At 33.9% G+C, this 27,376-nt stretch overlaps 1 pseudogene; it reads right to left on the reverse strand.

The window, feature by feature from the left end:
* Nucleotides 1-2,024: 2,024 nt before the first annotated feature.
* On the reverse strand, nucleotides 2,025-27,056 carry LOC127161194 (protein NLRC3-like; annotated as a pseudogene).
* Between the last annotated feature and the right edge of the window lie 320 nt (nucleotides 27,057-27,376).

A 27,376-nucleotide genomic window follows, 5' to 3' on the forward strand; every position in this document is an offset into this window, starting at 1 on the left:
AGGTTATTATGTGAGTATAGGAGAGCATAAGTCTAAGTGGACGTCCATGACATGCGGAGTCCCTCAAGGCTCAATTCTTGTGCCGCTCTTGTTTAGCCTGTATATGCTCCCACTAAGTCAAATAATGAGAAAGAACCAAATTGCCTATCACAGCTATGCTGATGATACCCAGATTTACCTAGCCTTATCACCAAATGACTACAGCCCCATTGATTCCCTCTGCCAATGCATTGATGAAATTAACACTTGGATGTGCCAGAACTTTCTTCAGTTAAACAAGGAGAAAAGTCATTGCATTTGGAAACAAAGATGAAGTTCTCAAGGTGAATGCATACCTTGACTCTAGGGGTCATACAACCAAAAATCAAGTCAGGAATCTTGGTGTGATTCTGGAGTCAGATCTTAGTTTCAGTAGTCATGTCAAAGCAGTAACTAAATCAGCATACTATCATCTCAAAAACATTGCAAGAATTAGATGTTTTGTTTCCAGTCAAGACTTGGAGAAACTTGTTCATGCCTTTATCACAAGCAGGGTGGATTATTGTAATGGTCTCCTCACTGGCCTTCCCAAGAAAACCATTAGACAGCTGCAGCTCATCCAGAACGCTGCTGCCAGGATTCTGACTAGAACCAGAAAATCTGAGCATATCACACCAGTCCTCAGGTCCCTACACTGGCTTCCAGTTATATTTAGAATTGATTTTAAAGTACTTTTACTCATTTATAAATCATTCAATGGCCTAGGACCTAAATACATTGCAGATATGCTCACTGAATATAAACCTAACAGACCACTCAGATCATTATGGAGAGTCAGTTAGAAATACCAAGGGTTCACACAAAACAAGGGGAATCAGCTTTTAGCTATTATGCTGCCCGCAGTTGGAATCAGCTTCCAGAAGAGATCAAATGTGCTAAAACATTAGCTACATTTAAATCTAGACTCAAAACTCATCTGTTTAGCTGTGCATTTACTGAATGAGCACTGTGCTACGTCCGAACTGATTGCATTATGTTTAATCTGTTTTATTTTTATTTTAAATTTATTTTAAATCATTTTTAAATCATTATTAAATCATTTTTTACATTTTTGTTTTTTTTGTTTTATTGTTTTGATGATTATTTTTATAATTGTAAACTTCCTTTTTGTGATTACCATTTTTTATTATTGTTTTTATGATTATTCTACTTCCTTTTATGTAAAGCACTTTGAATTACCTCTGTGTATGAAATGTGCTATATAAATAAACTTGCCTTGCCTTTATCCACAAAGTTCACAGAAACAGTTGTAATTCAGCTTTTCCATAAGTGCCATCTAGTGTCATACAGTGGATTTACAGAGACTTACATTTACATTCAGCTTGTGTGCAGTTTTTGTCACAAAAACTATTTTCATGCCCTTGCTATAGCCTAAATTTTGACCAGCTGATGAAAAACAAGCTTATGTGGATTCTACACATTTAAACAATTCAGATAAGTTATCTATATTTATGGAGCAGATAAAATGTATATAATCATTTATTAATCAGTTATTATTTAGACTTAACTCTTTTCTTTATTTAAAGGCTGAAATGTGAGGTTTACCTTTTATGAAAAATTTTTAAAGCTTTATTTGATCATTTACATTAGATATTTGAACATACCATATAAGTTGTCAGTCATGTTGTCATTTAAAATTCAGACATCATTGGTACTGTTATTGTTTTACTGATTAGCTAAACCAAAAGTCATTTTATTAGTTGTTTGTTGATTTTAAATGAAAACCTTGGTGATGTGATTTATGTGTCAGTACTTTTTGAACATTTCCAGCACATTTGAACAATACCGTGATAATACTGACAACCGTGATAATTTTGGTCACTATAATCATGATAGGAAATTTTCATACCGTTACATCCCTAACTTTTCTCATATGTCAAACCTCAGCATCCCTGAACAAAGCACTTTCTGCTACTAACATTAATAGTTTCAAGGAGAACAAAACTCTTTATTCTCAGCTAAAGAAAAACACAAGAACATTTTTTTTAAATAATTTTACAGAACAACAAGATTTTCCATGACATGTTTATATTTTTCCACACATTTTCCAGGACTAAAATCAGTAATTATTTTTCCAGGTTTTCCAGGATGCATGGGAACCCTAGATAAATGTATTTTTCAGATGAAAGCAAAAATGATCAACTTACAGAGCTCTTTTGGAGGTTTTGATGACTGCCAATAATCTAATGAGACACTCGTCTGATTTCTTGAATTTCTGAAGCTCAAACTCCTCCAGCTCCTCCTCTGATGTCAACAACACAAAGGCCAAAGCAGACCACTGGGCAGGTGAAAGATCAGCAGATGAGAGACTTCCTTTGCTAAGGTGGGTCTGAATGTCTTTCACCAGAGTTTGGTCGTTCAGTTCATTCAGACAGTAGAACAGATTGATGGATCTCTCTGGAGACAGATTAGCTTCAAATTTCTGCTTGATGTACTGAACTATTTCCTTTTTGATTTGGTCATTTCCATCCTGCTGTGTCAACAGACCCTGTAAGAGTCGCTGATTGGACTGGAGTGACAAACCAAGGAGGAATCGAAGAAAAGATCCAGGTGTCCATTATCACTCTCTAGTGCCTTGTCCACTGCAGTCTTGAGCAAATCAATCATGTTTTTTTCAGTTTTGTTTTCCTGTTCTGTCCACTGCAGTCTTGAGCAAATCAATCTTGGTTTCACTTTTGTTTTCCTGTTTTGTAGAGTCTTGATCAAACACATATTTCTTGTTGATGTCTAGAAACAGATGTGCATAAAGGGCTGCAATAAACTCTTGAATGCTCAAGTGAACAAAGCAGTACATGGTACCAAGAACAATCCCTGTTTCCTCCTTAAAGATCTGGGTACACATGCCTGAATACACTGATGCTTTATCAACGTCAATACCACATTCTTTCAGATCTGTGTCATAGAAGATCACATTGTTTCTTTCCAGCTGATGAAATGCCAGTTTCCCCAGTGAAAGGATGGCATCTTTATCCCAGGAAACATCTGGTGTATATTCTCCATCATACTTTCGTCTGCTCTGCAGGATCTGAAATCTGAGAAAGTGCGTGTACATTTGTGTCAGAGTCTTAGGAATGTCTTCAGTATTTGATTCCTGTAGTATTTTGGATTTGTCATCAGCCTGATTATTTTTCACATCATTATTTTTTTCTCCTCCAAAATGTTCTGGAGAACAGTGGCTGAAATCCAGCAGAAGACTGGGATGTGGCACATGATAAAGAGACTCTTTGATTTTTTAACATGATCAATGATTTCTTTGGCCAGATTCTCATCTGTGAATCTTTTTCTGAAGTACTCCTCCTTTTGTGCATCATTGAATCCTCGTATCTCTGTCAGCCGGTCGATACAGTCAGGAGGAATCTTACTGGCAGCTGCTGGTCTGGTGGTGATCCAGATGAGAGCAGAAGGAAGCAGATTTCCCTTGATGAGGTTTGTTAGGAGAACATCCAGAGAGGCTGGTGATGAAACATCAGACCATGTCTCATTTACCATCAAAGTTTAGAGGAAGACGACATTCATCCAAACCATCAAGAATGAACAGGACTTTTTGGTTCCTTCTTGTAAGGTTCAGTCCTTTTGTCTCTAGAAAAAAATTGAGTTATAAGGTCCATCAAACTTAGTTTTTCTTTCTCCTTTAAGTTCATCTCTCTGAATGGAAGAGGAAATATGAAGCTGATATCTTGATTTTCTTTTCCTTCAGCCCAATCCAGAACAAACTTCTGTACAGAGACTGATTTTCCGATGCCAGCAACTCCTTTTGTCAGTACAGTTCTGATCTGCTTGTCTTGTTCAGGTGCTTCAAACAAATTTTTGCATTCAACCTGTATTTCTTGTGATTCATGACGCCTGGAAGCAACTTCAATCTGTCTTACCTCATGTTCAGTATTGACCTGTTCACTACAACCCTGAGTGATATAGAGATCTGTGTAGATGTTATTCAGAAGTGTAGAGTCACCTTGCTTTGCAATTCCTTCAAACACACATTGATACTTTTCCTTTAAGCTACATTTTAGCTGATGAATGAAGAACAGCTCATCTAAACACAGGGACAAAAAAAAAAAAAACAGATTTTTTTTTTAGCATTTTAGTTTTACTATTTTCTCCATTACATTTATAAATGACAATGTGACAGATGATCACGAGTCTCTTACCTTCTAAAGTATCAGCAGCTTCATCTTGCTTCATCTCTCTCAGGAAGTAGAGTGTGAGATCAAGAGCTGCTTCTTTGATACTGCATCTGTTCTCATTAAAATCCTTCACAAAGTATTGTAAGTCTTCTTCTTGTAATATTTTCTTAAACTTTTCCAGCTCATTCTTCAGAAATGTAATTATTTTGCTTTCAAGATCCTAAAAAAAAAAAAAAAAGAAAAATACATTTTCTGTGTTTCTAAAAGTAAACATAAATGATCAAGATAAAACAGAAATCAAATTTCTACTGAATATTCTTGCAAGTGTTGTTCAGTAAACTATTTGTTTGTTATAAATGTAAACATTATTGAAATTAAGTATTGTGTTTTCCTACCTGGAAGATCCACAGGAGATTGTCTTTGAAATTCTTGTAGTTCCTGTGAGTCTGGACGTCTGAATCTAATGTCTCATATTGAACCCTATTAGTGAATAAAATGAAGTACTGCATTTTTAGGGAAACTATTAGAGAAATAATTTGCAAATATTTTTAACAAAGACAGAAAGCAATAGCTGTTTAAGTTCACACTGTTAAAGTATAGGATCTATTTAAGTATAAATTTAGGTAAATAGGTAAATTTAAATTAGGTCATAAGCAGCAAAATCTTCATTTTAATCTTCTACCACATCTTAAGGGGTCATGGGATGCCCATTTTCCACAAGTTGATATGATTCTTTAGGGTCTTAATGAAAAGTCTCTAATATACTTTGATTTTCAAAAGCTGGAAGCTGGATCAAATGACTATTTGAACATAAATATTTTTACATCTATTGCATTCCTGACAAAAAAATCCAAATATCTTCAGCAGCTCAAGTAAAAATGACCACAATGAGAATTACATCCAGCAACAAACACCTCAATCAGAGATATTCTTGTCTAATTTACATCCCTGCTCATTTTCAAAACATGGAAAGTTACTGGACTGTCAGCTTTCAAACAGAGCTCATGTCAGTCAATATCACACTAATGACACTGTAAACATGCAAAAACGCCACACCGACAGGCATCAGCGGCTCGATTTGAAATTGTTGGGGATAATTTTTACAGATTAATTAAAAACCACTGCATGGATTTTCATCATTATAGAGTAGATTTGTACATACACTGCCTGCCAACAACATTAATGTTCAAACAAAATGAAAAAGTGAACTTAACATCCGATGACCCCATTATATAAATGTTTACACAATACAGATTCATGATAAATATTCAATGAAATATTTTCTTGCAGTCCATGTGCAACCAACAATAAGAAACACATTAAATACCTTTTGGTAGATGATGATTTTTTCTCACTTAATTCCAGTGGCAAACCTTCTTTTGACCAGTCACTCTTCACAGACACAGAGCTGGACACATGTGAGCCTGATTTTACACTAATGACACAAAGAACAGAGAGAAACAAAAGAAACAATATTACACAATGTATTTAATCTTCATAATAAGGTAACACAAAAATAAAATTTATAAGTGATTAGTTAATAATGAAAAAATCATTTTCAAAACATTGACAAATGATTAATAAATGATATGCTAACAATTTGTGTATGTTTTGTTAATTCATTTACAAGTCCATTACAAGTTCATTTACAAGTAATTAGTTAATGATGAACTAATCATTTACAAAACATGACTGTGTTTATAAACGATTAATAAATGATACGTTGAAAAGCACAAAAATGCAATCATTTTCTTTTTTAAATAATAATAAATTATTTGCTGTCAAGTGAATAAACGTGTAAACCCTTTTTCTTGTGTTCTGTTAAAGTTGTGGGATTTAAAGTGATTAATGTGAACCAGTTTTACCCTCCACTGAAGATTGCATCAGCTGCACAGCGCTAAATACTCCATGTGTTTACCATCTTTACCCTCACCAGTCAGACCTTACATTGCAGTACACACAACAAATATTCAAAACCTTTTTGTGTAAACACATGAATAAATCATTTACAAATCTTTCTGCATGAAAAATCAAAAAGTGGAAACTACTCATCAGTTGTAAATGTTTTACAAACCTGCCGGTTACAGGTTGTGTGGGTATACACACTGGTGGGAAAGATCTACAAATGATGAGTAAAACATTTCCAACTGATGAATAGTTTACATTTTAGATTAGGGGATGCAGAAAGATTTGTAAATGATTTATTCATGATGTGATCTTCAAAGGGTATACATTTCAATGATTGACATTTCAATTATTTATAATTGATTAATAATATATTAACTTAAATATTAACAATTGACTAAGGATCTGTGATTATTTCAATATGCTAAAAGATAAAATACGACTTTTTGTAGATGATGTTTTTATTACTTAATCAAGTGTGAACATATTGATGTTTTGTAAATTATTACAGACATCATTAGCTAATCACATGTAAATGATTTATAACTTAATCTACAAACATAGATAAAAAACTAACATAACACTTATTAAACAAATTTAATCAAATGCATAGTTCATGTTTTAAATTAATTGATTTTTATTGTTGACTAATTAATTGTAAATTACTTGTAAATGATTTACAAACCCATGCAAATTCTTCAGCTTGTAAATGTGTCTTTATAAATGTTTTGTGATTGATAAGTATTTCATTTTCAGTTAATGGTCAATTTATAAATGACTTACAACTGAGCATTATTCATTATTTTTTTTTATTCAGTCAACATCTATCAGAGAACCACAGTGATGAAAATTAGCTAACATAATGCTATAAATGTAATACCTTTTGGTAGATGATGTTTTTTTCTCACTTAAGTCCGGTGGCAAACCTTCTTTGACCAGTCACTCTTCACAGACACAGAGCTGGACACATGTGAGTCTGATCTTACACTAATGACACAAAGAACAGAGAAAAACTATAGGAGATACTTCAGTCTCATTTGAAGAGATTTTATGTGCCAAATGGGAGTTTGTTTAGTCCAGTTCAACACAAACTAATTCACTAACACTCATCAGACCTGCTATAAAGGAATCATCTAACAGTCAAGTGAAGCGCTGCTTTCTCATCCTGCACAATTTCTACTTCACTAAAAAACACAACTGGCTCAAAAACTGTGTTATAGTGCAACCATATTAAAACTGTTGAGTAAACAAACTCTGTTGACCCCACTGACAGAAGAGAAAATACTAAAACAAAAACAGAATCTTGTATTTATAGCAATGAATGTAATGAACAATGAACTGTGTACAGTGAACAAGTTTGAGAAAGAGACAAAAATCTTTTAAATTTCCCTTTAAAAATACCCACAAATTTACACTTTAAGAGTTTGATGTATATTTTCATTTTTATTAATTTAAATTATATCTAGTTTGCCCATTATTGACATTTAATACCCACTAAATATGCAACCTCAAACATGTAATGCAATCAAATTTTATGATAAATTTTGGACGATCTGTTGATGTCATTTCTACAGGTTCTGATATGTTAACAGTACAGATAATTCTAGCAACATACAAACATGGTGTTCTTTTTTCACAGAAATTGTTTAAAAAATTATGCTGGCTGCTCTTTACTAAAAATAAACAATCACAAAAAAGAAAGTGTTTAAAATAAATATCTAAAAACAGACTCAGTGTTACCTCTGTTTCTGTGAGAGACTCATCTCAGACTGAGAGTCCTTTCCTTGCTCTTCTGACAAACTGCAGATAAACTCCAGTGATCAGCATTGGGTTGTGAAAACAATCTGCTGTTCAGTTTGACCTGAAGATGATGATCGTTAATCAGATGAATAAATATGTTGAATTAGCAGCAACAGCAACAAAAACAATATATACACAATAAAGTTACAAGAGTTACAAACAAATGCACTGCCATGTAGAATAAACAAATGGTCTTATAGAGAAATGTCTGGTTTAAAAATACTTTCAAATTTCGCATCACAAAAATTAAACAAAAACAGAAGACAAAATACGGAAAAATCTTCAGAAACAACATTCGCATTCAATATGTGCTGTTTATTGCGAATGTCACACACAGGGGCGTCGTTAGGGCTAATCATAAGGGGCTCGAACCCCGAAATATTTTTCTTTAGCCCCGAATGTTTTTGTATGGCTGTATGATTTCCGAAGAATTCACGGAATTTGTCAAAGTTTGAATGACTTAATCGAAAGCTGGTCATTACATTTCAATCAAATCGCGTTATGGACTAGTATCTGAAAATATTACGCCGCAAAATACCATTTAAATATGAATGCTGCATGTTCTGCGTGTCTCTTTATGAATAAACGGTGCAGACGCAAGCGCGGTTTCCTTAATACACACAAGCGCGCGTGACGCTCCCGGTGATTTCAGTGTCTGCCATAAAAATGCATGAACAACATCTCCAGAACTGCTCTGAGAGTACTTCGTGAGCACTTCACTGTTTCATTTGAGTAAACCAGGGTCATATACTCACAGAAATGTAAAGGTATTCACGGAAACCCGTCAAAATAAAAGTTTAGCTTGTAGACATTGTGGCAGAAATACATTACTATAATTTAGTAGAATGCAGGTATTTACTACTACTACTACTACTACTACTACTACTGTTGAAAAATTAATAAAACTATGTTACACAATATTTCTTCCATCTTTTAAATTTTATTAGTACATCCCCTTTATTTGCCAAAAATAAAATTTAATTTTCATGAATTAAAAGATAAATTAATATTTTATGACTATTTCATAACAAGAAAAATTTAAATACACAACACAGAATTTCATAAGGCTGTTGTAGAAATAAATAACAGTTTTTTTTTTTTTTTTTTTTTTTTATGCATTTAAATAAACAGACATGCTAAAACAAATTTGGTAACAATAAAATATAAGGTGAGAAAAAATAAAACATTTCATAGGGCCCTAAACATAACTTAACTTTTGATAAATTGACATTAAATTGTATAAGTTTCATTGTTTTTTTTAATTAGACATGTTTTTGATTAATAAAATTAAATTTACCCATTAAAAAGGACCATGTGATATTTCAGTTTTTCTTTTTTAATAAATCTGCAAAAATGTCAACAATTCTGTGTTTTTCTGTCAATATGGGGTGCTGTGTGTACATTAATGAGGAAAAAAAAAAAGAACTTAAATGATTTTAGCAAATGGCTGCAATATAACAAAGAGTGAAAAATTTAAGGGGGTCTGAATACTTTCCGTAGCCACTGAATATTCTGTACATAAAGTAAAACATTTTCAAAGTTTTTTTTTTTTTTTTTTGATGATTAGAGCATACAACTCATGAAAGTCAAAAATTCAGTATCTCAAAATATTAGAATATTTACATTTGAGTTTCATTAAATGTCCATCCCTACAGTATAAATTCCAGGTATCTCTTGTTCCTTAAAACCACAATAATCATTACTGAATGGGGTGGCTGTTTACAGAGTGCTGTATCAAAGCATATTAAATGCAAAGTTGACTGGAAGGAAGAAATTGGGTAGGAAAAGGTGCACATGCAACAGGGTTTGAGATGCACCTGTATATGCTACACATATGGTGTAGTACATATGGTGTAACCAGGACATTACATATGGTGTAATGTCTTGGCAAACCATTCTGTCCTTGCAATGCAGTGTGTTTTCCATTTCACATATGGTGTATTAAAATGTCTATAATTTGACTACAATGTCCTGAGAAACTGTTTTGTCCTCACAATGCAGTGTGTTTTCTGTTTAACAGTGTGTAGCTCTACCTCAAGTCTCTACATCAACTTTCTATTGTACAGATATAAAGTAAGCACACGCAACCAAAATGACACAATACCTGTTCTGAACTTGCTTCTGGCAAACAGGGTCTTTTTTGACATCTCAGTAATGGTCACATCTGCATTCATCTGTGAAGGAGAATGAATGTTTGAAACACTGATGTCAAATATTTGCTTGAGCTAAAGAAGTGGGAAAAAATACTGTAAAATACAGTGAAACCAGCAGAATCTTAAAAAAAAAAAAAAAAAATTCTGTGATACAGATTTTTGGTTCTATCACCCAGCACTAACCGAGCCCCTTCTTTATAACATCACTGTTAAAATATGAAGTACTGCATTAAAAATGGGCTGTCTGAAAAGTGTTTTACTCATGACATCTGGTTCTGCCTTTTCTGGTCCAGAATTTTCAACCATGCAAAGCTACAATGACCAAACCTTATGATGTCACTGACAACACACTGCATTGAAAGGACAGAGTGGTTTAACAGGACATTATAACAGTTATATGCCTACTGTTCAATAATCATTTACACACTTCAATGTCCTGGCAAACCATTCTGTCCTTGTAATGCAGTGTGTTTTCTGGTTCACATATGGTCTAACTAAAATGCTTATGATTTCAATACGTCCTGGCAAACTGTTTTGTCCTCACAATGCAGTGTGTTTTCTGTTTAACAGTGTGTAACTCTACCTCAAGTCTTTATAGCTATGTTTTTCCATCACCCTTTTTAACGTGCATTTTGAAGAATTGCATCAAAAACAACTGATGGAAACACCAAAATTGTACAAAAAAAGGGTTTTGTTTTTGAATTGTGTGAAAAAGGGTTAATGCGAATAATGGGAGAATGAAACGCATTTTGTGAATTAATTCCTCCACACGCACCAAAAACATATGTTATAACTAGCAGACTGATCTCACTGCAGAGCATCTGAAATGTTGTCATTGTCATTCTAAGATGCCTGAGCAAAGTCTGCCGTCAAAGTATTTTTGTATAATTGCCTCAAAGAACTGCATTACAAGACTGCATTCACAAACAGCTGCATCCGCCTCTGAAAGCAATGACTGCATGTGATGTTTCAGCTGCTCTCTCTGAATCACAAGTAATTAATTATATGTGAAAATTATTAGATCCAGTGGCTTCTCCTACTTTTCTCAGTGATATTTAGTACCAGTTCATCAGGAAGTGACGGTTTTGTTCTCTTTGACTCGTTGGATGGAAACAGTGCTTATTCACAAATGTTTTAAGCAACATTCCAGTTAATTCGCAACTTTGGATGGAAACACGGCTAGTGTCAACTTTATATTTTGCAGATATAAGTAAGCACACTTAAGCAAAATGACAAAATACCTGTTCTGAACTTGCTTCTGGGTCTAGACATCTCAGTAAAGGCGTCTGCGTTCATCTGTAAAAGAGAGAATGAATGTATGTTAATACTGATGTCAAATATTTGCATGAGCTAAAGAAACTCAAAGACCAAATCTAGACACTGCAAGTCTGCTTGTGGCCGCAAACTGAAATGATGTCTTTAACATGACTTTTGACTGTCCATTAAGTTTCTATTTTAACTTTCTGGAAACGCTGGATAGTCAAATACCAACTCACGTAAGCATGCATACAACATTTAAATGGTTTTACAACACCTCAGTTTTTTTTTTTTTTTTTGCAAAATTAACGTATCTTATGCAAGTACATCAATCCATCTTCCAAACTTTTTTATTTTTGTCCTAACCTGAATCAGTACATTATAGTGGGACTGTTTTCAATTTGTCGGGTCAATCCTGCCCAGTACCTTTCTCCATATCCATAAACAGAGAAGTAGATATAGCTACAATACAGCTAGAATTGAACAGAAAACTAGTGTATTGATGCATCATTTTTTTCTTTGCATATTGCATACACATTATATCAAACATTTATTAAATATTTTTTTTTTTTTATATTGTATAGAGGAAAATGATAATGCTATAATTATCGTTATTGTTTTATCACCCTACTTCTTAAATTGTAGGTTGTTTTGGATTAAAGCATCTGCTAAATGACTAAATGTCAATGCACATGCTGCATTATTATCATTAAGTATCATATCAGTATCTGTATAACTTTTTGCAAAAAAAAAAAAAAAAATTGTGGCATATGTTGCAAAGCATTCCCATCTCTTGTGTTTTTATTAATGGCATCATAAGCGACTAGTTGGCCTTGACTTGACTTTAATCATTTAACTACTGACTTCATAAAAATGGGAGGTAGGACTGCATGATTGATCATTTCAGCATCAACACTGCGATGGGTACAATATGCACAATGCCCAGGAGAGATCGTAGCTGATTCGTGATCTGTACGGACGAGGAACCACAATTCAGAACGCGTGTGATTTGCAGATTAATTGCAAAGCTTAACCATGATAGAGTGAGAGTTTATCATTTGCACGTGATTTTAAGCCCCGTCAGTTTAAACATTCAAGCCTAATTGATGTCAGCACACTGCACTGAAAGGACAGAGTGGTTTGACAAGACATTCATTCACGTGATTCATACAGAAACGAAACAGCACTGTGTGTTGATAGGAGACACACAATATTTTCAATTTCAAATTGGCAAAAACAGACAAGATTGTATCTAAAATATATAAAAATTTTAACTTTGTATTTATTGAACTGCTGTATAAAATCAGTCACGTTTGAACTCGTGTTAGTTGGGACAAACAACCCTTGTGTGATACTGCACTCATTACACGTATGATATTGGTTATATAATTTATGAGACAAAAACCCATACGGGGCATTGTGGGTAAATACGTAAACACTTAAAAAAAAAAATTTTTTTTTTTCTGCTCTTGATTACTTTGTAGGTCCTCTTCATCTACTCATTCACGTTTATCCATGTTTCTTTAATAAACTCTCTTAATGCAAGTTAGCCATGCCCTCACTCTACCTCAAGTCTCTATGTCAACTTTCTATTTTGCAGATATAAAATAAGCAAACTCAACCAAAATGACACAATACCTGTTCTGAACTTGCTTCTGGCAAACAGGGTCTTGACATCTCAGTCACAGCATCTTCTATTATCTGTAAAAGACAGAATGAATGGATGTAAATACTGATGTCAAATATTTGCACAAGCTAAAGAAAGTACAGAACTAAATCTAGACTTTAAAAAACAAAAAAAACTAAACAGAGTTACTCAGAGTTCAAGCTGAATCTTGGGTTTGAATCACTCCTGCAAGTACAGCAAGTCAACTCTGTTTATCATTATTTATAGGGTGATTCTCACAAAATCACAAAAAGATTAAATTAAATTTTTTTTTTTTAAGCAATAAGAGCAAGGTCTGAAGTGTTGGTGACCATAAATTTAAAATGTTTTACTGACAATTTAACACCTTTCTGAACATATTTTCCAAAACAAGTCCTTAAAAACGTTATTACCACAACAGTGTGAAAACATCAATGCCACAGGTAAAGCTAATACATTTTCACTTTTTTAAAAATTATTAACAGTCAAGCACAGTTACTTAAAACTCTGAAATAAAATATATTTTTAAATTAACATTTTTATTTTATTTTCAATGATTTCTTTCATTACCGCAACACCTTCTGCAATTTGCAACCTAATAGTTTGCATTATTTTATTGAAAATTGACATTTTCAAAATGATGTGGAAAACCTGAAAGAACATAATGTATAGACTCACACATACATTTAAAAGTAAACTACTATTTTTCCATTTATTAAATAAACATTAAAAGAACATGTTGTGGTAATGATGCAGAAATGAGGTTGATGATTTCAGTAATGATAAGCATATTAAGAATGAGGTTTAGTTAAAAAAAAAAAAAAAAAAAAAAAAAAAAAATGTTTAAATGTAGAAAATAAATCAGATAATATTGGCATAAGCATGAATTTATTTTGCAGTGCTTCAAAAATACATAACATACATAGGGTAAAAACACCAGGGGCCGTATTCACTAATTATTTTAAGACTAAAAGTAGCTCTTAACTCCTAGGACTCTGAGATTTTTGCTCCAAGAGTATTTCACAAAGCATTTTAATGTTAAAATCAGCTCCTAAATCTGTGGAAAGTAAGTGGTCGTCCAGAGACTCCTAAGTCACTAAGACCAAATCATAATCCTAAAATGGATGTTTCCAGCAATCACCTCTGGACATAAATGTTTTAGAAACATGTCACTACATATATATAGTATATAGTAGTCAACATTTGAAGTGGATCAAAACCTTTTATCAAAGTTGTCCTAAAACCAAAACAATACCTGTTTTTGTCTTAGGACAACTTTGATTAACTTTTTTGATCCATTTCAAATGTTGACTACTGTATATACACAATTTTTCTTAAATTGAATTATGTCCTTCTTGTCATGCACAAGTTGGGCAAAAAGTATGAAGTAAGTCTTACTGTCATATCAGCCATGATAATTCTAGTCTGCTAATTAAAAGGTTGCTTATATGTAAATCTAACAATTATTTATGAGATGCAGACATGTTGAGGCTGACAATTAGCTGAACATTTGCTTGTTTAATTAGTGACATTTAGCCTATATTTTAAAAACTTTATTTGAATATGGCAATTTTATTTTAAAATCTTTATTTGATTATGGCAACATGATGCCTTATTCTACAATATTTCTATTATAAAATGACTGACAGAGACTTGTCATTATCAGCCAATCACTGTGGGTGTAGTTAGTAAACTTGTTGACATCATCCATAGCAACAAGAATATCAACAAAAATTAAAGCTTAACAGTTTAATGTGAGAAAAGAGGACATTAATATTAGTATTGTAATTTTTGTTTCATCATTAAATTTTGTGATTATTTATGTAATAATCATAATAAAATCATGATTACAGTTTATTAGTCATTGACAGTAGGTGAATTTCCATTAAAAATTTGGGCAAAACTTTTGATATATTTTATAAATCTGAATTTTATGTCCGCAAGGTGACATTTCCATTGCGGTTTTGCAAAATTTTCCTTTTTCGAATTGGCTGAAAAACTACCTCATGTGAGCGTAAAAAACGTTTTGCGACATGTGAGAGTTTTTGCAAACTTGACATGCTTCTATTAGACTTATTTTCAATTTACAATTTCAGTTTGCACAATTTGATGGGTAACGCGGAATGTCAAGGAAATTTGGATGAATTAATCAAAAGTAGGTCATTACAGAAATAAACGTACTACATACTACTAATAAAATGATTAAAATCTTATTTTTAAAGAATAATCATATATTTCTTCAATGTTTTAATTGTAATAGTAAATCCCCTTTATTTGCCAAAAAATAAAATTTGTTTAATTGTCATTAATTAAAAGATAAATTAAATTAATTCTTTATGCCTTTATTTGATAACCAAATACACAATTACACAAAACTGAATTTCTGAGAAAAATAAACATTTCACAATGCTATTGTAAGAATAAATGAAACTTATTTTTATGCATTTAAATAATTAGACATGCTAGAACACAGAATTTGGTAACAATGAAACATAAGGTGGGCAAAAATAAAACATTTCATAGGGCCCTAAACATGTCATTTTTGATAAACTTTTAATAAACTGATGTTAATTTTTTTTTTTAAGTTTCATGATTTTAATTAATTAAACATCCTTTTTGATTAATACAATTTAATTTAACCATTAAAAAAAGGAGTCCAGAAAAATTAAAACACACAAAAAATGGAATTTGGAGAAAAAAATGGAATTTGGAGAAAAAAAAATGGAATTCAGGAAAAAATAAAACGGATTTCATAGAGCCCTAAATACTGTAGCTCAGCATAAAAATCATTAAACCTATAGAAAGTCCTCATAATGACAGATGTGCCAACATGTGTGTGCAAGTGTGCACATTTGTGTAAGCTTCCCAACACTGTAGACTGTTTTTGCTAATTACTCTTGCTGTGTCCTCCAACCCATAACGTCTCTCTACTTCCTGGAGAGTTGGTGGGTTGGTGTAAACGTTTTCTCTGAAATTTATCACCCTAGCCCTTGCTTGAGCTTTTTTTTTTGTTATTAAATAACATTAACTCATTATATGCATTTATCTGCATGTTCTATGCATCTGTGTGAATGAATGGCTACGTAAATCAATTTCACATAGCAATCGTGCTTTCAATGTCTGCTGTCTATGAAGGTAAAACAGTTGCAAAACTCCAGAGCTTGTTGATTCAAATGTGAGAACTTGTCAATATTTGTACGTGTAAGTTGAAATTTATACTCACAGCTCCAACATGAAAAGTCGCATCTTTCGATTTGCTCACACAATGATTGAATCACCTGTGTTTTAAAGTTAAAATTGTAGATTATTAATTACAAATGTGTAAAATGACATTCACAAAGAGACACAAATGTGTACGACATCATTACTTTTGCACTTTACTTCAGTTTCGCTGTACGACCTCAAGCTGGCACTTACAACCTCGCAGGACAAATTTAAATCCTAGCGCTTTGACTTTTGCTGCTTCTTCCATGATATTCCTGAAGCAAAACTCACTTGTGCACTTGACTTGAGGTAGAGCTACACACTGTTAAACAGAAAACACACTGCATTGTGAGGACAAAACAGTTTCTCAGGACATTGTTGTGAAATCATAGACATTTTAGTGACACCATACAGTATGTGAACCAGAAAACACACTGCATTACAAGGACAGAATGGTTTGCCAGGACATTGAAGTGTGTAAATGATTATTGAACAGTAGGCATATAACTGTTATAATGTCCTGTTAAACCACTCTGTCCTTTCAATGCAGTGTGTTGTCAGTGACATCAGTAAGGCTTGGTCATTGTAGCTTTGCTCGCGCGATCGTTCAAACAAAACCGAAAGTAAAACGCGCACGCGCCTTCAAAAGCAATTTTAATTAGGCTACAGTTCATTCCCAGTTCCGTAGCCTAATTTGCACGCATTGGGGAGTCGCGCTCTAAACGCGGGGTATTAAAATTGCTTTTGAAGGCGCGTGCCCGTTTTACTTTCGGTTTTGTTTAAACGATCGCGCGAACTCTCGGCGGTGCTGAACGGGATTTTGAAAAGTGCCCAGTGGAAATTCGCCCCTGGTACATCGTATGCTATATTAAATGTCTTTTTAAATCACTATTTTAATGCATTAAAAGGGTCATCGGATGCTAAGTTCACTTTTTCATGCTGTTTGAACATTAATGTGTGTTGTCAGTGTATATTCAAATCTACCCTATAATGATAAAAATCCATGAAGCGGTTTTTAATTAATCTGTAAAAATAATATCCCCTTTTTCAGATCGAGCCGTTCTCAGATGTACTGTCGTTGTGGCGTCACATGACAGAGGACACTCCCACAATAGTTGATTGACATGAGCAATTCACCTCGAATCAGCTGTAACAGTCCGACCTCTTTGTTTTAATACCGGAGCAGGGATGTAAGTTAGACAAGAATATCTCAGATTGAGTGATTGAGGTGTTGTGTTACTGGATGTAATAATGAACATAGTGGTCGTCATTTACTCCCGACATGTGACCCGCTGAAAATGCAGTAGATTACGTTTGTTTGTGAAGGGAATGCGCCTCCCGATCTACATATATCCGTCTATGTTCACACGAATCATTCATGATCCAGCTTCACTTACAGCAGAAGTGAGTTTAAGGGTTTTTTATGAATCTTTGCGATTGCCTTTCCTAATAACGTGGTAGTTAGGAAGTTTAGCGGCTAAACGCGGCTACATGCTGCTAACGTAAACAATAGCATCTTTCCACAGACAGAAGAGAGGGGCGGGGCTAGGAACAACCCCTTAGAATGAGATGATCTTTGCAGAGCTGATTTTGACAAGGTAAAAAAAGGTTTTTTTTTTTTTTTGTTTTTTTACAAAACCATTGAGAATTTTTAATCAAAGTATATTAGAGACTTTTTATTAAGACCCTAAAGAATCATATCAACTTGTGGAAAATGAGCATCCGATGACCCCTTTTAGTTACGTTAAGTGTTTTAAAATGCCCCGGCATCTGGAGATTCCGCCGGAAGTGCCGCTGCTTCCTTTACACTGAAATGCCTTCCGTTCACGCACATCCACATATGAAATCACTTGCATATATGTATATACACAACTCAAGCATGCGTCTTACCTGAAATTTAGTTTGTATGTTTGCGTGAGTGTTTTATGGGTGTATATGCCCGCAACGAGTTCATATGTATGTGCGAGTGTTTTTAGGTGTATGCATGGGTCAAGTTTATATGTATATGCGAGTATGTACAGGTGTGTCTGAATGCAGCGGGTTTATATGTATATGTGCGTGTTGTTGTTGGTGTATATGCATGGATCAAGTTTATACGTATAAGCGAGTGTTTTTAGCGTATGCATGCGTTAAGTTTATATGTATATACAAGTTATTCACAAGTGTATATGTATTCATTACTAATAAAAGATGTATTGGTATGGATTTCATATTAATGTGCACGTGTGTATATATATATATATATATATATATATATATATATATATTTATTGAACATCCAACATATACATGTATATACAAGTAATTTCTAGGTGTATATGCATGCGTTTTATGTATGTATTGATAAGCGAAGTTTGATTTAAATTCTACGTGGCGCCTCATAGAAATGTTTTTATTTAACACAAACTGCCTGCGATTGCTGGCTGTTGTCTGAAGTTAATGTTTATTAACATTTAATGTATTTGACACGAACTCCTGGAGATCGCTGGCAAGTATAATGTAACCTCACCATAAAAATAATAATAATAATAATAATAAATAAATAAATAATAAATAAATAAATAAAATTTTGCCACCAAAGCGCTGGCAGTTTTTCCAAGTTATTTTATATAGACAGAAAATATTTTTATTTGACACAAACTGCCTGCGATTGCTGACTGGTATCTGAAGTTAATGTTTATTAATATTTAAATATATAATGTATTTGAGGCGAACTCCTGGAGATCGCTGGCAAGTATAAATGTAACCTCAAAAAAAAAAAAAAAAAAAAAAATAATAATAATAATAATAATATATATATATATATATATATATATATATATATATATATATATATATATATATATATTTTTTTTTTTTTTTTTTTTTTTTTTTTTTTGACACCAAAGCCCTGACAATTTTTTCAAGTTATTTTAAGGTGGGAGGCTCGCCATCAATTACAGGAATCTCCAATGAAGTTTATCTTCACAAGGGAAAAAAAAAACCCGGCCTTGTCCATTCTCGTCTGTTTTCACAGGTACACGAAATCAAAATGGCGTCAGCGAACCGCAGTGACGCACTGAATATGCAGCCAACTCCACACACAAGTTTTGTGGTGCAGGATTAACACAACACGCTGAATCGTCCAATGTCTTATGCTTACGAGCTGTTTTGCTCAATTAATTCGAAGCTTGAAAGAAATGAAGATCTTTTTTTTCTGTTTTTGTAACTCGCTCATCCGATCAGGTTTCTCTGTCGCTCTGTATCAATCTAGCTTGTACAACGCTAGATGCACGCAAGTGGGCGGAGCCAACAACCGAATGCTCTGATTGGCTGCTTTTAATTTCTTAATTCAATCTAAACCACTTATTTAGATATTTTTTTCCAATCTATATAGATTTTCATTCATATGAATGGTCATTTTATTGAATTTAAACAATGTTGTATATAATAATTTTCACAGCAGCAATCATTAAACAGGGGTTACACCTCACAATTTTTTCAAGTTATTTTATATAGACAGAAAATATTTTATTTGACACAAACTGCCTGCGATTGCTGACTGGTATGTGAAGTTAATGTTTATTAATATTTAATGTATTTGACGCAAACTCCTGGAGATCGCTGGCAAGTATAATGTAACCTCACCAAAAAATAAAAATACAAAAAAGTATATTTTTGACAAAAAGCGCTGGCAGTTTTTTCAAGTTATTTTATATAGACAGAAAATGTTTTTATTTGACACAAACTGCTATTGCTGACTGTTGTCTGAAGTTAATGTTTATTAATATTTAATGTATTTGAGCGAACTCCTGGAGATCACTGGCAAGTATAATGCAACCTCACCAAAAAAAAATAAAATTAAATTAAATTAAAAAAAAGTATATTTTTGACACTAAAGCGCTGGCAGTTTTTCCAAGTTATTTTATGTTTTTATTTGACACAAACTGCCTGCGATTGCAGACTGTTGTCTGAAATTAATGTTTATTAATATTTCATGTATTTGAGGCAAACTCTTGCAGATCGCTGGCAAGTATAATGTAACCTCACCATAAAAAAAAAAAAAAAAAAAATAATAAATAATAAATAAATAAATAAATAAATAAAATTTTGACACCAAAGCGCTGGCAGTTTTTTCAAATTATTTTATATAGACAAAAAATGTTTTTATTTGACACAAACTGCCTGCGATTGCCGACTGGTATTTGAAGTTAATGTTTATTAATATTTAAATATTTAATGTATTTGGTGTATATGAACAAAAAATGTTTCTATTTGAAAGAACCTGCCTGCGATTGCTGACTGGTATCTGAAGTTAATGTTTTTTAATATAAAATGTATCTGAAGCCAATTACAGGAGATCACTGGCAAGTTTTGGGGTAACCGTTCAAAAATATAAAAAATATTTATTTTACACCAAAGTCCAGACACTTTTTTCAAGTTATTTTATATGAACAAAAATGTTTCTATTTGAAAGAACCTGCCTGCGATTGCTGACTGGTATCTGAAGTTAATGTTTATTAATATAAAATGTATCTGACGCCAATTTCAGGAGATCGCTGGCAAATCTGAGGTAACCGTTCAAAAATATTTAAAATATTTATTTTACACCAAAGCCCTGACACTTTTTTTTCCAAGTTATTTTATATGAACAAAAAATTTTCTATTTGAAAGAAACTGCCTGTGATCGCTGACTGGTATCTGAAGTTAATGTTTATTAATATAAAATGTATCTGAAATTAATGTAAAATTAATGTATATAGGAAAAATTAATGTATTTTAATTTTACGCCAAAGCCCTGACACTTTTTTTTCAAGTTATTTTATATAAAAAAAAAAATGTTTCTATTTGAAAGAAACTGTGTGCGATTGCTGACTGGTATCTGAAATTAATGTTTATTAATATAAAATGTATCTGACGCCAATTACAGGAGATCGCTGGCAAATCTTAGGTAACCGTTCAAAAATTAGAAAAATATTAATTTTTCACCAAAGACCTGACACTTTTTTCAAGTTATTTTATATGAACAAAAAATGTTTCTTTTTGAAAGAAACTGCCTGCAATTGCTGACTGGTATCTGAAGTTAATGTTTATTAATATAAAATGTATCTGACGCCAAATACAGGAGATCGCTGGCAAGTTTTTGGGTAACCGTTCAAACATGTGAAAAATATTAATTTTACACCAAAGACCTCACACTTTTTCCAAGTTATTTTATATAGACAGAAAATGTTTTTAACATTAACGCAATTCAGTGACTGAGTAACAGCACACTCTACTTTCAACCTGAAGCAATCAAGTTAATCATTAACCAGTTAACCAGGTGAAAGCCTCAGCTAAACCTGTAGTGCGCTCTTCCTATTCTCCAGCAGAGGGGGTTGTAGTAACAACATCCATCCCATCACACTAAGTGACCCTCGTTTAGCATTCCTCATGTTAACATTTTTATTAGGAAAACAGCACAATATGTAAATCACATACGGTCATGATCGTATGTCTGTCGTAATATCTAGACATTAAGTGTTTCTCTAGGTTTGTTATGAATGGATCAGAAGTGTAGTAGAAGAGAGACAGGCATATTAGGAAGGATAATATGAGTGAGAGATGAGCAGTGAATCAGCTTCATTTACTGTAACTGAACACGAGCACACAAATGCAGTAAACCATCCAGTAATCACACATCTATTCTAACACAACTAAACAGGGAAATGTTCCACAGACCATCTTTAACTAACACTAGTGATGTTACCTTCAACAAGGATGCTCCAAAGCTTGTATCAAAAAAATGACACATTTCACATTGAAGTACTGCATCAGAGCTTGATTCGTTTTAAGAAAAGCAAGTGATCTATGACGTCCGAAGCTTCATTCACCTGAAAACCATGCGCTTGTTTCAGTATCTGGTTCAAACGAAGCGACCCAGCAGGCACTGGACGTCTATGTAACGTCAGGTTGACGTTGGACATGACGTCGGACAGACGTTGGATTTTGGTTGAGAATGAAAATCGCGTTGACGTCAGTATTTGACGTCAATTTGATGCTGACTTAATGTTGGATTTTGGTTACACAACCTAAAAACAACCAAATATCAACGTCAGCTGACACTGGTATTGGACATCAATTTAACGTTGACATTAAACGTTGAATTTACATTGAATTTTGGTCAGCCGACGTCGCAACCGAAATTTAACCAAATATCAGCGTCTTATGACGTTGTGTGCCTGCTGGGGAAGCCCAGTGCCGTTTCCTTTACATTATAGTCCATTTTAATGTGTTAGCATTGTTTATGAATTTATTTTTTAGTTGTAAATTATATATTGAGCTCAAAAAACAACTTTGAAGAAAAAGTCTAAGGACTGAGGCAGAGTTCAAATAAACATATCATAGATTTAATTTATGAATTTATGTTTTATTTATTTTACTTATTTTAGTGCTAGTACACCAACATAAATAATTGACTTTGGCAATGACCATTATTTATATGCAATAAAATAAAACAAAGAATCACTTGTAGAACCAGATGTGAAACCAGCGGCTGCAATGGAACACAGCACTTTGGAAGGTGTTATTCATTTTTACTAGATGGCCACAACATGAACCTTTTTCCGATACAATTGTGTTGAAAGCCTCACTAGTTCAGAACGCTTCACTTTATGGGATGAAATTAGACTCAAAACGATTAATAGATGCACGCACAATTATCCATGTACTGGATCAATTTTATGCATGTATCTTACAATCCACAAACAAATGCCTTTCATTTTGAGTCTGTGGAATTCGGGATTAAATGATTGTGCAGCGATTTGTACAAATACAGACATGTTTGCAAATAAAAATGTTCTGTTCTGCATTAATATATCATAAATTGCTCATGCAAAAAGGAATCAGTGCATTTGTGGATCAGGTGACACGCGTGCATTTATTGAGGTCTTGCTCGAGTCAATCTTGTTCAGTTCATTTGGATTTTGAGACTTCATTTTCGCAGTTTACAGCATTTCACGACGCACACACACACAACTATCAATGAACAAGGCCAAGTGCAATTCATTAACGTGTACGCGATTCGAAAAATTCGCAAATTTGCGTCACTACACTGATGTGAAAATGTTATAATTTGCATTAAAGTATCACAGTTTGTGGATGTGGTGATTAAAATGTTCATTTGTGGATCAGACCACATGCGTGCATTCATTCACGTCTCTTTTGAGTCGATTCTATTTGATTCATTTGAATTTTGAGACTTTCGTTCCGCCCTTTTAGCCTTGCCCAATCCACACACAGCTCGCGATCCACACGCAGCTGAGCCTAAGAAAATCGGCGACCGCTAGATGGCGCTATAGCCCCAGTCACACGTGCGCATTCCATTGTGTACGCTTTTATGAATGTTACATCGTGTTTTATTTGTTTCTTTTTGGTTTGGCTATTCTTCCCTGTCAGTTGAAATATAGTAAACATGTTTTATTGAACTTGTTCTAACAGAATGGCTTTTATTAATTTTGTAAAACAAGAACTTCGTCATGGCAACTTTTTTCTGTAGTTCAATGACACGTTGTTAGTTTCCTTCCTTATTATTATTATTATTATTATTATTATTATTATTATTATTATTATAAGTGCTATTGTAGTTGTTCGTTTGAACCACTAGTAATCGCACGTTTATATTAAATGAATTATACTATATTAAACCAGTGAGCCGTTTATAGCCTATTCCGCGCTCAAGCGGACGAATAAAGCTTGCTGACTAAAGGAATGACAATGAATGTCTAGGGAAAAAATAGCTGTAACATATTTCATGTACTTATTGCTAAACTGTTTTCTGAGTCAGTGTCGGCTGCAGAGATGAAATTGACGCTGATTCGCCATCTTCGCAGTAGGAGAGAAATTTCATACGACTAACAGTAATGAGAGTGTGTATGTTATGGGTTTGAAGAGGATGATTTTACATGTGAAGAAGACCTTTTTTTGTCGGAAAGCCTGGTTTACATATTAAATAATAGATTTACATAATAAACAATAAATTGGTTTAATATAATCAATTGTGATGCGATCTGGAAAAGCGCTGCACGTTTTCAGGAAATTCGAAAAATAGGTCGCACGCAAGGTTTTTATTTATTTTTCTTACTGTAACTTAGCTGCTCACTTAATCTTATTATACCTGACTATTTCACATCCAGAAATGAAAGATGAAGTAAGTTACTAAGAGGAAGAGTCCAGTGAACTTTTATGCAGTGAACATTTTTCTAAATGTAAACTTCAAGGTAGGCTATTCGTGCTATCTAAACATACAAGAGATGATCAAAAGTTTGGTGACTATGACCATGATAAAAAAACGGAAAACAAACGTTAGTCTATTTGTGTAATGATGCAGTATAGCGCTCCTGATTTGACAGACAGATCTTGTTAAACCCGTGAAGTGAAAGTGAAAGCCATCTCACTTTAAACCCGTTTTTCTCAAAATTCCATTCCTGAAAATCATATCTATATCAGCCAACTTAAGATAGCCATACTGTTACGTTCAATCTACGGAAATAGATAAAAAATGGGAAATAAAAACAGTTTTGAAAAGGGCTTCCCTGGTGAAAAAAAACAGCATATGCTGGTTAGGTAGGTTTTGATGCTGGTTTAAGCTGGTCCTTTACCAGCAACATGACCAGCAAAAACCAGCAAATGACCAGCTTAAACCAGCATCAAAACCTACCTAACCAGCATATGCTGTTTTTTTTCACCAGGGTGAACCCAGCTTTCATATGGTATCAAATAAAAGGTTAAATTTCACCATATGTTGGGCTTTCCTTGATCGCATCACACTTTAATATAAACGTGCGACTAGCCTACTAATGGCTTAAACAAGCGACTATAATAGCACTTTAATAATATAATAATAATATTAATAATATTAATAATATTATTATTAATAATAATAATAATAATAATAATAATACAAGGAAGGAATAAGTGACAACGTGTCACTGAAGTACAGAAAAAAGGTGCCATGACGAAGATCTTGTTTTACAAAATTCATAAAAGCCATTATGTTAGAACAAGTTCAATAAAACATGTTTACTATATTTCAACTGACAGGGGAGAATAGCCAAACCAAAAAGAAACAAATAAAACACGATGTAACATTCATAAAAGCGTACACAATGGAATGCGCACGTGTGATTGGGGCTATAGCGCCATCTAGCGGTCGCCGATTTTCTTAGGTTCAGCTGCGTGTGGATCGCGAGCGGTGTGTGGATTGGGCAAGGCTAAAAGGGCGGAACGAAAGTCTCAAAATTCAAATGAATCAAATAGAATCGACTCAAAAGATATGTGAATGAATGCAGGCATGTGGTCTGATCCACAAATGAACATTTTAATCACCACATCCACAAACTGTGATACTTTAATGCAAATTATAACATTTTTCACATCAGTGTAGTGACGCAAATTTGCGAATTTTTCGAATCGCGTACACGTTAATGAATTGCACTTGGCCTTGTTCATTGATAGTTGTGTGTGCGCGCGTCGTGAAATGCTGTAAACTGCGAAAATGAAGTCTCAAAATCCAAATGGCTCGAGCAAGACCTCAATAAATGCACGCGTGTCACCTGATCCACAAATGCACTGATTCATTTTTGCATGTGTAGCGGGAGTTTCACTACAAAGTAGGGGTGTTCTGTTCTGCAGTATCTTGGATGACTAAGAAAGATGACAGGATCTATGTCCCCACTCCTAGTACAATTAATTCCTTTACTTAGTGTTTAAGTATGGTTTGCTCTGCCTTGAGTGTGTCTTTTTGTGAGTTTTGATGACTGGTAAGGGAAGGGCTCTAAGATAAAAAATGTACACGGTAGCTCCTTAGAGTGTGATATAACTTATCCCTTTCCCCACACCCAGCCCACAAGACAGGAGGAATGCCCCTACTCCAAGATGACTGTAGGTTTTATAGTTTTTTTAAATGGTTAGTAAAGGATAGACACAAAAAGAAAGCAATCGTCATGTGATAAACTCTTGTTTCACTTATATTATGGTTTTACCACAATAAACAAATGTACAAGCAAAAATAAATAAAGCTTTGTCCAGTCTCTATTCCTTCTGCAATAATACAAACAAAAAAAATAGAGAAAATAGAAAACAACAGCTTTGATGTTTAAATGGTGTTCAGTTCACAAAAAAACATTTTAGATGTTACATTCCACATCAAATATTTTCCATGCCAGTTCACAAACCTTAGTGAAATTCACAACCCCAGAGTTTAAGTTTTACCTCACAGTAGGACTTGGCTGGGTTTGGAGTGTCCAGATATGGCAGGGTGAAAGTCTTTCAAGTATACCGCAAATCGTCCAGAAATAAACTATAAAATACAGAGGGAGAAATTGTGGCCGGGCAATAATTAAATGCGCAAAATAGAAGGAAAATATCGTCCCAAGAAGAGTGTCGAAGAGTTCGAAATGCCGTTTGTGTCCACACGGCGGCACTATTGTATCAAAGACGACGCAAAGATTTCCCTCAACCAGGAGCAAGGGGGAAAAAACACAATCCGAGCGGCTTTACTTCAAAACAACGATTATCGTCCGTTTATGTCTTCCAAATAAACAGCAGGGAAGACAAACGATATCAACACCCTTCACAGAAGATGAACACTTGCATCAGCACTCCATCTCAGCTAGTATGACGGTCGATGCCCCTCCTGGTCCGTTATCGATACGCAGCTCTGCTTCTTGGCGATCGGGCGCGGTCACAACTCACAACAGCTCAAGCTCGGTTCAGCCTCTCTATAGCTCACCTCGACGCTTACTGAATGCTGTCCCCTAGAATCAAAACCGTCTCCAAAGAACTGACTTTTTCACTTTGCTTTCTCTCCGCTCTCACTCTCTCGCACGCGATCGTAACACTTCCGTCCCTCTTCCCGGCGTTCTCCTCAAAAAACCCCTTCAGAATAAAAGTCCTTGAATACCTCCACATTCCCCCCTGCTAAACCCTGCCATATACAGGACTCTCCAAGACGACCAGCTCCTTGAAGAAACAGAAAACACAGAACATATTCAGCAAAACAACATTTCAGCATTTGTTTCATATTTTCTTAAGGTAAACAATATACAGTTTGACATTTTCTTTTTTTACTGGATTTTGGCACTCTAACCCCAAATTACATAATGTAATCATCTCTATATTTTACAGGCAATTTCCCCTGTGTTTCTCTTTTTGAACGTCTGAGATCCGGTACCTCACTGACATAATTTCCCTGAATGTCAGAGTTTTCAGACTCCACATCTTGTTCAGAC

This window comes from Labeo rohita, unplaced genomic scaffold (genome assembly GCF_022985175.1).
Source record: "Labeo rohita strain BAU-BD-2019 unplaced genomic scaffold, IGBB_LRoh.1.0 scaffold_574, whole genome shotgun sequence".
NCBI classification, from domain to species: domain Eukaryota; kingdom Metazoa; phylum Chordata; class Actinopteri; order Cypriniformes; family Cyprinidae; genus Labeo; species Labeo rohita.